At 42.4% G+C, this 13,632-nt stretch overlaps 1 long non-coding RNA gene across 1 annotated transcript; it reads right to left on the reverse strand.

Annotated features, from left to right (window-relative positions):
• Positions 1 to 3,186: 3,186 nt before the first annotated feature.
• LOC125717716 (uncharacterized) lies at positions 3,187 to 5,795 on the reverse strand. The gene is made up of 4 exons (XR_007384592.1): positions 5,781 to 5,795; positions 5,544 to 5,715; positions 5,297 to 5,377; positions 3,187 to 4,883 (listed from the first exon to the last, which is right to left on the reverse strand). It is a non-coding gene; the product is annotated as an uncharacterized LOC125717716 (long non-coding RNA).
• Between the last annotated feature and the right edge of the window lie 7,837 nt (positions 5,796 to 13,632).

Raw genomic sequence — 13,632 nt, forward strand, 5'->3', positions numbered from 1 at the left:
AATCTAAATTATAGTTGTAAAAGGGCTGTTTTGAGTTAAAAAGTTCATTGATAAGCAGCATCACTTGGTACTTTATAATTAGTAACACTTTTGCAGTAATATAAAACACTAAACATTTGTGTGTAGAATCCAATTTGGAGCCAAATACTCCAAAAGCAATTAATAGGAAAATTATAAGAACAGAACCAAATGGGTCCATCAAAATAAATAAATAAAATTATGACACTTAATAAGAAGGAAATGTCTGTGAAGGGGGACGGCATGGTGGTGCAGTGGTTAGCACTGTTGCCTCACACCTCTGGGACCCAGGTTCGAGTCTCCGCCTGGGTTACATGTGTGTGGAGTTTGCATGTTCTCCCCATGTCATCGTGGGGTTTCCTCCGTGTACTCCGGTTTCCCCCCACAGTCCAAAAACATGCTGAGGCTAATTGGAGTTGCTAAATTGCCCATAGGTGTGAATGGTGTGTGAGTGTGCCCTGCGATGGGCTGCCCCCCCCCCCCCCCCCCCCATTCTGGGTTGTTCCCTGCCTCGTGCCCATTGATTCCAGGATAGGCTCCGGACCCCCCGCAACCCAATAGGATAAGCGGTTTGGAAAATGGATGGATGTCTGTGAAGGACATATGTGCAGATGTGTTAAACATTGCTTGTTTTGTTTTTTTATGGAAGCAATAAATCTGCAAAATTGTTACAGTATTGTTACAAATTGTTACAGTATTGTTACAAATTGTTACAAGTGCCCCATGGCTTTCTGGGAGCGCTGTGTATGTATATTGTCTTTATGTCCAGTTTAACAGCAGGCATAGACCATTCTTTGCATTGGTGGATGTCACATGGGAAAGGACAGTACAAAGCGCTGTTATCTCAAAGGTGATCACTTTACATATGTAAATAGGTAACTCAACATATCAATGACACCGATATAACTGCAGAAAACAAAACACAGTCTCTTTTTCCTTCATGCACTTTTCATCTGCTCAGGCAAATGCTTGTAGATCAGTTATTTTTGTGTTTGTGAATCTTAAAATGAAATCGATTTCACATTCACACATTGACACAAGAGTCAAAACTGATTCTCAATCAGTATCTGAGCGATGCAGGTTGTTGAAGATCAAAGGGCCAATCTGTGAAGCATTCTGTGATGTTTCAGAGCTTCTTATTAAAATTTTAAATTGCATTTAGTAAATTAATAATTCATATTCATGGACTTGTTAAAGTGTGAAGCAAGATATGTTAACTTCAATTCTGTAGCTGCTCTGCGGTTTTAATTAATAATTTATGTAATTTCTTTGATAATTTCTGTAATTGCTTTTTATAAAACTGAACAGAACAGAAGGCTCGGTAGCGAAAAATCGGAATTGGATTGATATTTATATGAATTCTGTTAAGCACGGAAAAGTGCTAGCTTTCCCTGTGGCTGATAAACAGTATTGAAGTTATCTGGAAGGTGTGGCCTGTGGTTAAATAAAGCATTACAAATTGTCATTGGTTGAACACCACAGTCAGGTAACAGTGATGCATCATTGTGTCTCATTGGCTCCTCACTTTAGCCAATAGACTTAGAGTTTCACTAGTGTGAATACTTTATTAGCCTATCACAGCGAGAGCCTCATCCCTATTACGTCACCTGTTGGTCATGCCTCATGGTACACTCCTTCAGCAGGTGGCTGCCCGGCGATTCCGCCTCTTGGCAACGACCGCGCATGTGGTAATCCGCGCCCAGCGAGGCAAGAGTCCAAGACCCTGTACTTGTTCCAGACTCCTCAGGTTTCTCTTCCACAGACACTGAGGAGCTTCGACCAAGTCCAGGGACACAGACGGGCAGGGCCACACGGGGCCAACATGCCGGATACACCTCCAAGAGATGACTCACACCAGCTGGAACGGAGAAGCTAGGGTTCAACAGGAAACTAACTGATGACATGCTGTGCTCCCATCATTTCTAATATGATTTTAACTAAGCAATGTACACTGCTTATCGCCCTACTGCTCATTTCATACAGTTGGGCAGTTTGCTCAGAAAGCTCAAGGGGGTTTGAACCTACATGGCTTAATTACAACCCCCCTTTCACATTTTGTCTTATAATCCCGCTTCTCTGGTTGTATTCCAGATCAAACTGAAGCCTGCGTGTCTTTTCCTTTAGCTGTGCCATGTCAAAGCCAACCTCATGTACAAATAGTGGAGAGAAGAGTACTCACCTGTGGAGCCGCGTCGGGCCCCTCTCTGCTTTTTATGCTCTTGTCGTGAGAATGTGCCGGAGACTGGCAGTGACTTTAAACGGGGTACAAAGAGGAAGTAAGTGACAACTGATCCTGGGTGACTTCCTGTTCTGAGTCTGGCAAAACAATACACTTTGTCTTTGTGCATGGAAAAGGGGAAGAGAGCTCACACACACACATACACACACACACATACACATACACACACACACATACACATACACACACACACACACACACACATACACATACACAGACAGACACATACACACACACACACATACATACACACACACACAGACACACATACACAGACACATACACAGACACACAGACACACACACACATACACACACACAGACACACACACACATACACATACACAGGCAGACACATACACACACACACATACATACACACACACACAGACACACACACACATACATACACACACACACAGACACACACACACATACACAGACACATACACAGACACACAGACACACACACACATACACACACACACACACACACACACACACACATACACATACACAGGCAGACACATACACACACACACACATACATACACACAGACACACACACACATACATACACACACACACAGACACACACACACATACACAGACACATACACAGACACACACACACATACACACACACACACACACAGACACACACACACACACACATACACATACACAGACAGACACATACACACACACACATACATACACACACACACAGACACACACACACATACACAGACACATACACACACACACACACACACACACACACACATTTTGGTCCCCAAATGTGATCTATGCAAACCCCCCCCACACACACACACACTCACTCACTTTTATTACAAGTCATACACTATCAATATACAGAGATTTTGTGGGACATGCAAGTGCTCAGGATATATATCACACTTAAAGACATTTTAGGCTGCAATATCTTTATTTCTCTATGAGGACAGAACCTGACCCCCAAAACACATCTTTCATTATCTTAAAGAGTGTTTTTGGCACAAATGCGCAGAAGCTCAAACAAAGGTAGTCACTACTGGGCATGTGTAACATAGTCAGTTATGTCACAGTTATGGCACCGATTTAAAAAACAGAAAAGAAAACTTTATTAGAACAAATTCAGCATTTAGTTGTAAATTACTCTGATAGGTGACAGTGCTGTTTTCCCCAGTGGTCCCAGCATCTCAGAAACAGTCGCGTTCCTGGCATTTACACATATTACAGTGTTGAAAGCAATACGCATTAAAACATCCTGCCAACATCACTCTTGCTGAAAATACCTTGTTAACGGCCACAGGAAAATTGTGGGGAGACATCTACATTAGATGGTATTTATTGATCCCAGAGGGAAATTTTTGAACTAGGTTCAAACTATAAAAAAATGAGCAATGCTATAGGTAGGCCGCATTCCAGTGCAGCTGTGTGCTATACATATGCATTGAAGGAAGAAGCTGACTTCCGATTAAGTACCACAAACAATTGCCCATTGTCTGTTTCTGTGAGAGATCAGCTGTGGTTTTACCCCTCACTTGGCTGGCTTCTCCTGTTAACGTAAATAAAAACAAAAGCTGCAGTTTAACTGGTTTGCCACCAGGGGGCAGTAGAAGTCGCCGCTGGCAAAGTTCTTGTTCGAAATACCTGTAAGCTTCCCTCAAGACACCCATCTAAGTAGGAAGCGGTAACTAGCCACCTAAAATCACACAAAGCGTTTAAAATATGTTGTATGTATTGTAAATGACTTGCCGATAGTTCTCAGCAGGTAACTACTGAGTCAGCAGTTGAAATGAGTTTATGCTTGTTGTCAACTAAGGTTTAACCTAAGATTGTTGTCTTTAAAGTGTGAGTGGCAGAGCTAGTGTGATTCATACAGGTTTGAGGTGTATTCAATCAAATGGCATAACAATTAAAGACAGTGACAGTACGCATGAGTCAAAACCACGAGCATCATTAGGTTCCAGAACAGAGTATTTTAGCCCCGAAGCCAGTCCTCCTTAAAAACAGTCCTCCTTAAAAAACAAGGAAGTCAAACCTTAGGTAAACTTGACTTAGCCCCTGATTTTTTTTATAATAGCTAGAAACATCTCTGGTCAAAGTAAATGAGTCACATGCCGTTTACTCCTGTTGGTTAGTACACATCGCACTCAACCTTACTTGCAGGTGAGGTACTTTAACAGGCTGAATTGCTCTCCCAATCACACACCTGTCATCTCACATCATCAGCAGGATGACCAGCAGTCCGACCCACGGCAGCCGAGGGCCACACACAGAGCTGGTGGTGCCTCTTCTTAGTGGTTCTTGGTTGGACGTCGGGACGATCTTGACTCCCACCATGGCTAATTTCATACCTCTGCTAGACAAAATTCTGCAGGTGTAGTTGCCTGCGTTTCGCGGCTTGACAGTATCCAAGCTGAGCGTCAGCTGCTTCTGTGGCACATATTCACATGGACCGGAAACAGGCTGCGAGTCATTGACTCTGCACAGTTCTGTGTCTGCTGGATCCAGCCAGACCCAGTGCTCGATGATGAGTGACTCAGCTGAAGAGATGTTACAGTGCAAACTCCAGTTGCCCTGGTTATCCAAATGTGAAGAGACGTGCAGCTCCATTAACTCTGCAGGAAAGTGAGAGAGAGAAAATTATTCATTATTTATAACAACAACAACAACAATAATAATAATAAATAGCTCATGCTATTTAAGGCAATCTCTGGAATTTGTTTTTTTAATTACACTTTTATACAGACCAATTCTGTTTTTCCACCTGTATACTGGTACATTTGTTGCATTGAATATTCAAATGAATTTCTTATACTCATTAACTGGTAGTTATTTAGGCTTACAATGCCAGTACACACACAGTTTCAAATTTAAGGAAAACATTTTTCCCTATGTTTCTACCTGGTACCAGTAAAAAAACAAACCAACAAGTGGCAATGTTCATGGCTATTTCCACATTGTGTGTTTAAAAATATGACCGAGCACCATAAACAGCATGTGGAAGGTGCATTCTGTGTGCAGGTCTTACCCTGAGCCAGTCCGATGGCGCACAGCAGCACGAGGCACGGAGGTGGGATCAGAGTCCTGTGCTTCCACATCGCTGCTCGATCTGCAAAGTAACAGCACATCTCTGTCACTCAGACCCTATGCTGTAAGAGTTAGCATTCTTTAAACAGTAGTCTGCTTTGTTCAGCTTGCGTCCAGGTCTTTGCATTCCGTAGGAAAGCACCAGTTAACAACCCTTTCCCAGTAAGATTTACAGGAAACCATCCTACTTCAGTCACTTGGCCCGTCTCCTCCACGACGCTAAGTGGATCGTGCAGCAATGTATCGGTTTCCACTCTGGCTGGAATAACATCTCGCAGGGCTGTTTTAAGTTTGCACTCTTTGTGTTGCCTTCTGGGATAGTCCTCATTGCAACAAGCTGCGACAGGCCTCACCGCCTCCCTGCGGGGAGGACTCATGAACTTTTATTGCGTTATTCTGGACAGGATGGCAGACGGCAAACTTACCTGAGACCTTCACCCCTCTAGCCAAGTAAACATCGACTTGAGGATTAGCTAAAATAGTGGTCAGCTAATCCTGGGTGTGGTCTTTGCTTTCCATCCTTGCTTCGGTGAGTCTGTACATGACATGTTCTTGCTGTTTTATGTGGGTTTTCTGCGGGTTATCCAGTTTCTTTTCACAGTTCATTGACACGCGCTTAGCTGAATGGGTGTGGAGGAGTGCAAACATCACACTGGACTGAAATCCCCCCTAGGATTGAGGCCTGGCTTCTAGACTCTTTTGTACTGTCTTCAGTGGCGTGGGGTGGTGGGGGACAATAGCTGGGGGTGGGCTAGAAGGGGCTTGGCAAACTTTTCTGACCCAGAGAAGGGCGAGTTCTTGGTAAATTGCATGATTCTCTGTTATTAAAAGGGGCACGTGGTGAAATTTGCCAGCTGGGGGCAGGGTTGGGTCCCCCCTCCCCAGTCCCTGCTTGGGGAATCCAAACTGGAATCCCCAAGGATTCAGTATAAGTCAGTTTCAGTTTAAGTCACGGATGAGTCTGGAAGGGAAAGAAGTCAACAGGAGCAGGAGGGGCAGGCAATCGGATTAACGCATTACAACAATAGGCTAGTTTTTATATGATGGTCTAATGTAAATTAATGCTATTTTCTATTGTTTATTTTCACCACAATGCTAGCTGTGTGACTGATTTTTCCTGTATAATCTCTCCTGCCTGCTAGTGGCTTGTTGGTTGCAGGTAGCCAGTATCACCTAAGCTAAACGAATCAGATGGTACCGATAAGTAGCTAACTTAAGCCGCACGTGACTTTGCCATTAGTTTGGGCTACAAGGTTGACCATGGCTAAGAAACACGAAGATAACGGAATCCGCAAGCGCACTGAGAAAGCACAGCAGTGATCCGTAGCTCCGCCCACCTCCCCGCTCCGATCTACATATATTTGCATGTAGTGAACTTGAAAATGAAAAAGGCAAAGTAGGAAATGAAAAGTCAAATTGGAAAATGAAAAGACAGGGTTTTTTATATTTAATTTTTTTTTTAATTTTCACGCCTGACTCATTCATGAGTGGAAAATTAAAATGCAATTGGTGCTATTTTATAGTAATTTTAATTTTTGCTAATTTTTTACGCCCAGACAGATTTTTCTTTTTATCATTCTCATTTTATTTTCTTGCAGAAAATACCTCCCATAGAATTGTGCATTTGCAAGAAAGTGCGATCCCTTCTTCTGCTCCCTTTCCACACCATTGGAACACGGTTAGCATATAAGATATCGATAGCACATTTGCGGTAAACAGTGTTAATACAAAGTGGAAACTAACTGGAATGATGTATACAGGTGATCTCATACTGGTATAAGCACTAAACCCGATATGAAAGTGGACTGCCCCACTTTGATCGTGCTAATATTGATTATTATTTTTTGTTTGTCACCAAAGCATTGTTATGAGCAGGGCTATTTTTTATTATTTCTGTTCTATCTGTATATAGTTGTCACATTATTTTATTAACATATTTAACCATAACTGTTTCATACAGGGTAATTAGATTAATAGACGGGACGAGGATAAGCGCCACCCCTTATTATTGAAAACAATGTGTGGAAATTTTATTTGTCAAATAAAGTTTCATTACTTCTGTGTTTTGTTAAAATACAAGTAAGCATTACATTTACAGTAAGCTGCATCTCTCAGTTGTTAGATGTAACAACAAAGCTGAATTATTCATCAAGCGATATTCACTGACAGCAAATGTAATTTCTAGATTGTATGTAGTATTTTTATATAATACTACAGAAATGTATTATTATGTACTATTACAATAAAATTCATGATGATGTCTGAAGTGAAAATTCATTGTTGTGTAACAGCAATTGACCCAGGTGCAGAAGTGGATCTAGCATCTGTGTATCAGGATATATGGAAGAGCTGACTGTATGTTCTTCGCTTAAACCATGCCCGGGGATCAGAAATTATCTTTTTTTATTAATGAAGTGATTCAATTATTATAACATTAACTATGTGATTTTCTAACAATATAGTAGATATGGAAATCTGCATTTTTTTTGATAAACTTTCAAAAGTTGAAATGTTAAATAATTCATGCTCGATGCTGTCTGTTCATAAATCGTGCCGGCTTGTTCCAGGGGAAGTCGTTCGTATTTTGACTGAACATTCAGTTTCATTCAGTTCGGATATCTATATCAGCTGATCTAGCTCAAATTTTGGTGTGTCTGGCAGGGGTAACGGTAACCCACCACAGAAACTGTCTGGCAATGCTCATTCATGATACCTGGGCTGATACTGAACCAATTCCAACTAGTTTCATTCAGTTCGGATGTCTATATCAGCTGATCTAGCTCATTCATGATACCTGGTTTGATACTGAACCAATTCCAACTAGTTTCATTCAGTTCGGATATCTATATCAGCTGATCTAGCTCATTCATGATACCTGGTTTGATACTGAACCAATTCCAACTAGTTTCATTCAGTTTGGATATCTATATCAGCTGATCTAGCTCATTCATGATACTTGGTTTGATACTGAACCAATTCCAACTAGTTTCATTCAGTTCGGATATCTATATCAGCTGATCTAGCTCAAATTTTGGTGTGTCAGAGGTAACCCACCATAGAAACTGTCTGGCAATGCTCATTCATGATACCTAGGCTGATACTGAACCAATTCCAACTAGTTTCATTCAGTTCGGATGTAACCTGATTTAGCTCAATTTTGGGTGTGGTCTTTTTGGGCGTGTCTGGCAGAGGTAACCCACCACAGAAACTGTCTGGCAATGTTCATTTATGATACCTGGGTTGATACAGAACAAGTTCCAACGAGTTTCATTTGGTTCGGATATCAGCTGACCTAGCTCAATAATTTTAATTCATTACCACACCCCTCACAGCCACACCCACCACCCGGACCCGGCAGACATCCATTTTGATGAACTGTCATATGACCCCCGCAAGATTACACTAAAGGAAATTGGTTCGCTTTTCAGCTAGGCTGACCCCTCTGCAGGGACGGATTATGGGTTGTGTGGGCCCCTGGGCAAAACGTTCGCGAGGGCCCCCCCCCCACCACCAGCACCACCACCACAACCACCACAATTCAAGGGCCCTTGGCAGCCAAACGCCCTCCCTATAGGGTCAGGGGCCCTTGTAGGCAGAGGATCAAAGAATGTAGGCCCTCTAAAATAGATAAACGAAAATACATTGTTGATAAGCGTTGCAAATTGTTTTGGGCTAGGGGCCCCACGGGCCCCCTGCACCCCAAGGGCCCCTGGGCAGCGGCCCCGCTGGCCTGGTCCGTAATCCGTCCCTGCCCCTCTGGGCTCCTGGTCTAACCTGTCTATGATCACATTATTCTCTCATTTCATACAACAGTTCATAGATGACTGACTAAAATCAATCATCTGTTACATCAAAAAAAATATACATAAATATTTTTGGAAAGACTACAAAGACAACAAAGGTTTGCATGCGATTAAATCTTGTCAGACCTAAACAGTTACTGGTCTGCCAGTGCTTTACAGAGACATGTGGACACGCATATTTTACTCTGTTCTAGTCTGAGAAAGAAAAAGAGCAACCAAGACAGAGGGAATGTTTTCGGAAAGATTGCAAAATGCTTCAACATCTTGTGCCTCTGCAGGATTTGGCGGAATACCAAGCATTCTACCTGTGACAGCAAGTCCACGGGGAGGTACTGTCTCTAGAAAGATGGTTTTACCACTCGCTGACTTTTCTAAAAGTGTTAGAAATGCCAGTGTTTTATGTTGGATACAAATGTGCCATAAATGTTTTTTTCCTTGCTGTTTTCATAGCGGACTGTGCAGCAGAGCATTATGGGAGTGTGGAGCATGTCACAGGAGCACAGGGCAGGGGAACACCCTGGATGGGATGCCAGTCCATCGCAAGAGCAGAGACATACACTTACAACGTGTGAATCTTCGTCTTGATTGCTTGATAACCGTTTTCTAGTTGATCAATTGTGATTTAAATCAATCACAGTAAAGACTGGCTGGTTTCCCTTCAGTTTGGGTCACGATGAAATAGATTTCCATTTAGAACGCATAACCAATAAATAAAAAATAAGTAAAATCGTTCATAACACTGTAGCCCTAGACTTCAAACAGGTACCTTTAACAACACAGGTGACAGAAATAAACAGATAAACGGATTACTGATACCTTGTGACAGGGTTAGATGATATAAAATCATTTGGAGACAGAGCGTTTGGGTAATAAGCTTAAATAGATTAATAATTGACAACTTATTTTGCTGTTTAATTGCTGGCATCGGTTTCGTGTTCTGTTAGTATAAAGACAGGAGCGGGCCACCGCCCCTCCCCCCAACCATAAGAGGCCTCTCCCAGATACTAAATACACACAAAGCTACAATGATATATTTTCCGCTAAACATTAAAAGCTAATATATATTACTTGTGTTTTAAGTCTAACCTGCAATTTTATATATATATGTCATTTTTGGTATACATTCTTATTATGGTGGGTGTAATTTTTAATTAAAAAAATCTGTAAATCCCTACGACAAACTTAAAATATAATACACTGTAATGTTTTGCAGTCAAACTAAGCTGTTCCTTTTGTATTTAATGGTTTCCGTTTGAGGAATTTGTAACAAAAAAATAAAAACTGCAGTACATTTATTATATTGCGCAGACCTTCTGTTTGTTTGCAATTTCGCCATGTAGGCTACGTTCTTAAAAACGGCTTTTTGTTAGACTACATATTTCGGGATGTTTTATTGTAGTCTTGGTAAATATGTATATCGTTTAGCCTATCTCAGCCACTTAAGGGAGCAAGCCAGCTCAACGAGGCGCCGGTCCCAAGCCCGGATTAATGGGGAGGGTTGAAGTCAAGAAATAAAGAGACTGTATCTTCACTGCCTCACTGATGTCAAAATGTGGGAAATATGTGGTTGTATAAATAAATGCATTAAAGTAGGTTAATTGTCACGCCTGGACGGACGGGTGAGCGGAGCAGGCGTGGTGGGTATGGCTCAAAGAGCAGAGAAAGCAAGTTGCAGGCAAGATGAGGAACGAACTGGGTTTTAATGCAGGGATCGGGACAGGAAACAAGGTACAACGACAGGTCTCACCAACACTGACGGGTCTTACGCAACACATCCAATGACAGACAACGGGTTTGTACAAATCAGGAACTGAAATACATGGAACAAGACACGACTGGGCACGATCAGGAAATCACACGTGGGTAATTAGGGGGGCGTGGCACACACGAGGAGCGGACGGGCCGGGCGTCACATTAATGATTCTGTGCTGTCTAAATTGTATAAAAAGTTGGCTACCTGACATATGAATGGGTTATACCCGGATGCATGGACGCATTATGAGAATGAGAGACGGCGCGTGCACACTAATTAATCTATACCCTGTTCACTTAGACAATACACTGTCATTTTGGCAACAGAAATGGGCAGGCAGCTGGAGGTGGAATTTTTGGTAAAACTCTGACGGTCTCCAAACTGGTAACAACGTTGTTTTAAGCTGTTAGACATAGCCAAACAAATCTCCTCCTGTCTGAAAAGACGTAGAAAACGCAATTTAGCCACTAAAACTTTAAAGTTTTTTGTGTTCAGCGCCGCCACATATACGTGTGCACGTGTGTGTGTGTGTGTGTGTGTGTGTGTGTGTGTGTGTGTGCATGGGCGGGGAGGGGGCAATCAGTGTTTTGCCCCAGGGCCTTGTATGCAGATGTTCCTCCACTGCATAACATACTGATTGAATAGTTTATTTATAAGAACCTAAAACTGGTTTTAAATTCTCTCTATATATTTAAATTTATATATATAAATTATATTTTGCCAATAAATGAAGTGTGTGGTTGAAAAGGACAGAGGTGTTAGATGTTCAGGCGATAAGATCCTAGCGATTCCCTGAGGACAAAGTGAGACACATCCTTATTTTCAAAGGAGGGCAGTTCAAGTTCAGAAAGGAAAAATCCAGACCAACCAGTTGCGTAGCCGCAATTTATAGTTTTTATACTCAACTGTATGGTCGAAACAAAATCTTGGTCTGGATTTTTACTTTCTGGTCCCAAAATTCCCACTTCTGCTTATGTTAGAAACTGATAACTAGAAAAAACTATTATTGCAGGAAGATACTCTAAAACGCTTCTGGTATGGAGAACAGAGAAAGGGGCCAGTTGAGTTTGGCGTATTTTAAGAGTAAATTAAAAAGTTGCATAAGATGTCTAGATGTGCACAGCATTCCTTGGCAAACATGCTCTTAATAACTGAAGAAGCCCTTGAGGAACCAAGCCTGACCCTGAGAAAACGTGATTGTTTTCGTCCTGGTGCTTTGAAACGGGACATGGGAGATGGCAGCCTGTTCAAGCTTGATATTCTGCTGGAGAGCTCCCCCCCCCCCCCCCCCCCCCAACATACTCTGAGAAAATTACATGACAGCTGAACTTCTCCAAACTCCCCCTCATTAGCATGCTACAGATTCTGTGTGACTGACAGCTTCAGTATAGAGTCCGCCTCTGTTATATAAAAACAGCATTTCCTTATGTCTTATTTTAGGTTCTTTGTATATCACTAGAACACATTAAGTCAGGGTGGCCAATCTCACCCAGAAAGGGCCGCTGTGTCTGCAGGTTTTCGCTGCAACTCTCTAATTATATTACTAATTAGAGGACTGATTGGCTGAAGAGTCCTCACACCTGGGTTTGAATAGCCGACCTAAAGGTTATCCCAAAAACCTGCATACGCACCGGCCCTTTACGGATAAGATTGGACACCCCTGCATTAAGTATTAACCATTTAAACTAAAATGGCCGTCCACCCTCGTTGTTACCCCATGCCTCGTCTAAAATGCATGCTGTCCCTTTAACGCCACTCACACTTGACCTCCACAGAGAAGCTGGACCTTCAGAGGACCACAGAAGGAAGCTGGCTTGTGGAAGATGGACACTTAAGAGGTGCAAATGTCCGTAAACTCTGAGCTCTTGCTCATTTCTGGAGAAGCCATTTCGGCCTTTTGTGTACATAACCTTACTGTTTGTCGCTATAGACTTTATTAAACACGTGGGAAATACATGACTAACCCAAACATACATAAGTGGACCTGTAAGTTATTTTTTTCCATTCAGAAAAAGCTACTTGGGTCCTGGGTGCTGTTTAGCACGTGTAGAACTGGGATGCTAAAGCTGAACAGCATGTAGGCTGCAGCAGACATCTGCAGGTCCCGCAGTTCTGGACAATGCCAGTCCATTTCGTGGTGAGACCATGAGTGGGACCTACGGTGTCACAGGCAAGGCCCCTGCAATGGGGTGTGTGATTCCTTTATAAAGCTATTCAGTTATTATTTGTTTTGCTGTTTGATGGATGTTTGGTGTGCAGAGTGCAGTGGATGTCAGCACCTAGTGTTCTGCCAAGAGGAGCAATACACTGAGATTTCGGGATATAGGACATTGTTTCAAGTCCTAGTCTTTCCTGTCTCAGAAACTCATATAAGGTCTCATACCTCATATCTTTGGGTGGAACATGTTTCCTTAATTGCTCCTGCCCCTTGATTTTTGCTGCTGTTTTGATCAGAATTTTCAGGATCTCGCTTTCGGTCCTACTGTAGCCAGAAAAAGCAGAACGCATCGCATTCGGCTGGGTTTTGGCCAGTGATGCTTGTATTCACTTGTGACGTTCGTTCCGCTGTTTCTACATGTTACTGTCAAAGGATGGAATGTGTTCGCTCAGCTAGAAGCTCGGGAAGTTCCCAAGTAAGAGTATCATCTAGCAATGAGCCAGAAAAGCACTCAGTACACAGTGCCGCCGCTCACTGTCTCCGTTACTCGCTTCTTCTGCTGA

The sequence above is a fragment of the Brienomyrus brachyistius genome, chromosome 22 (genome assembly GCF_023856365.1).
Source record: "Brienomyrus brachyistius isolate T26 chromosome 22, BBRACH_0.4, whole genome shotgun sequence".
NCBI lineage: Eukaryota > Metazoa > Chordata > Actinopteri > Osteoglossiformes > Mormyridae > Brienomyrus > Brienomyrus brachyistius.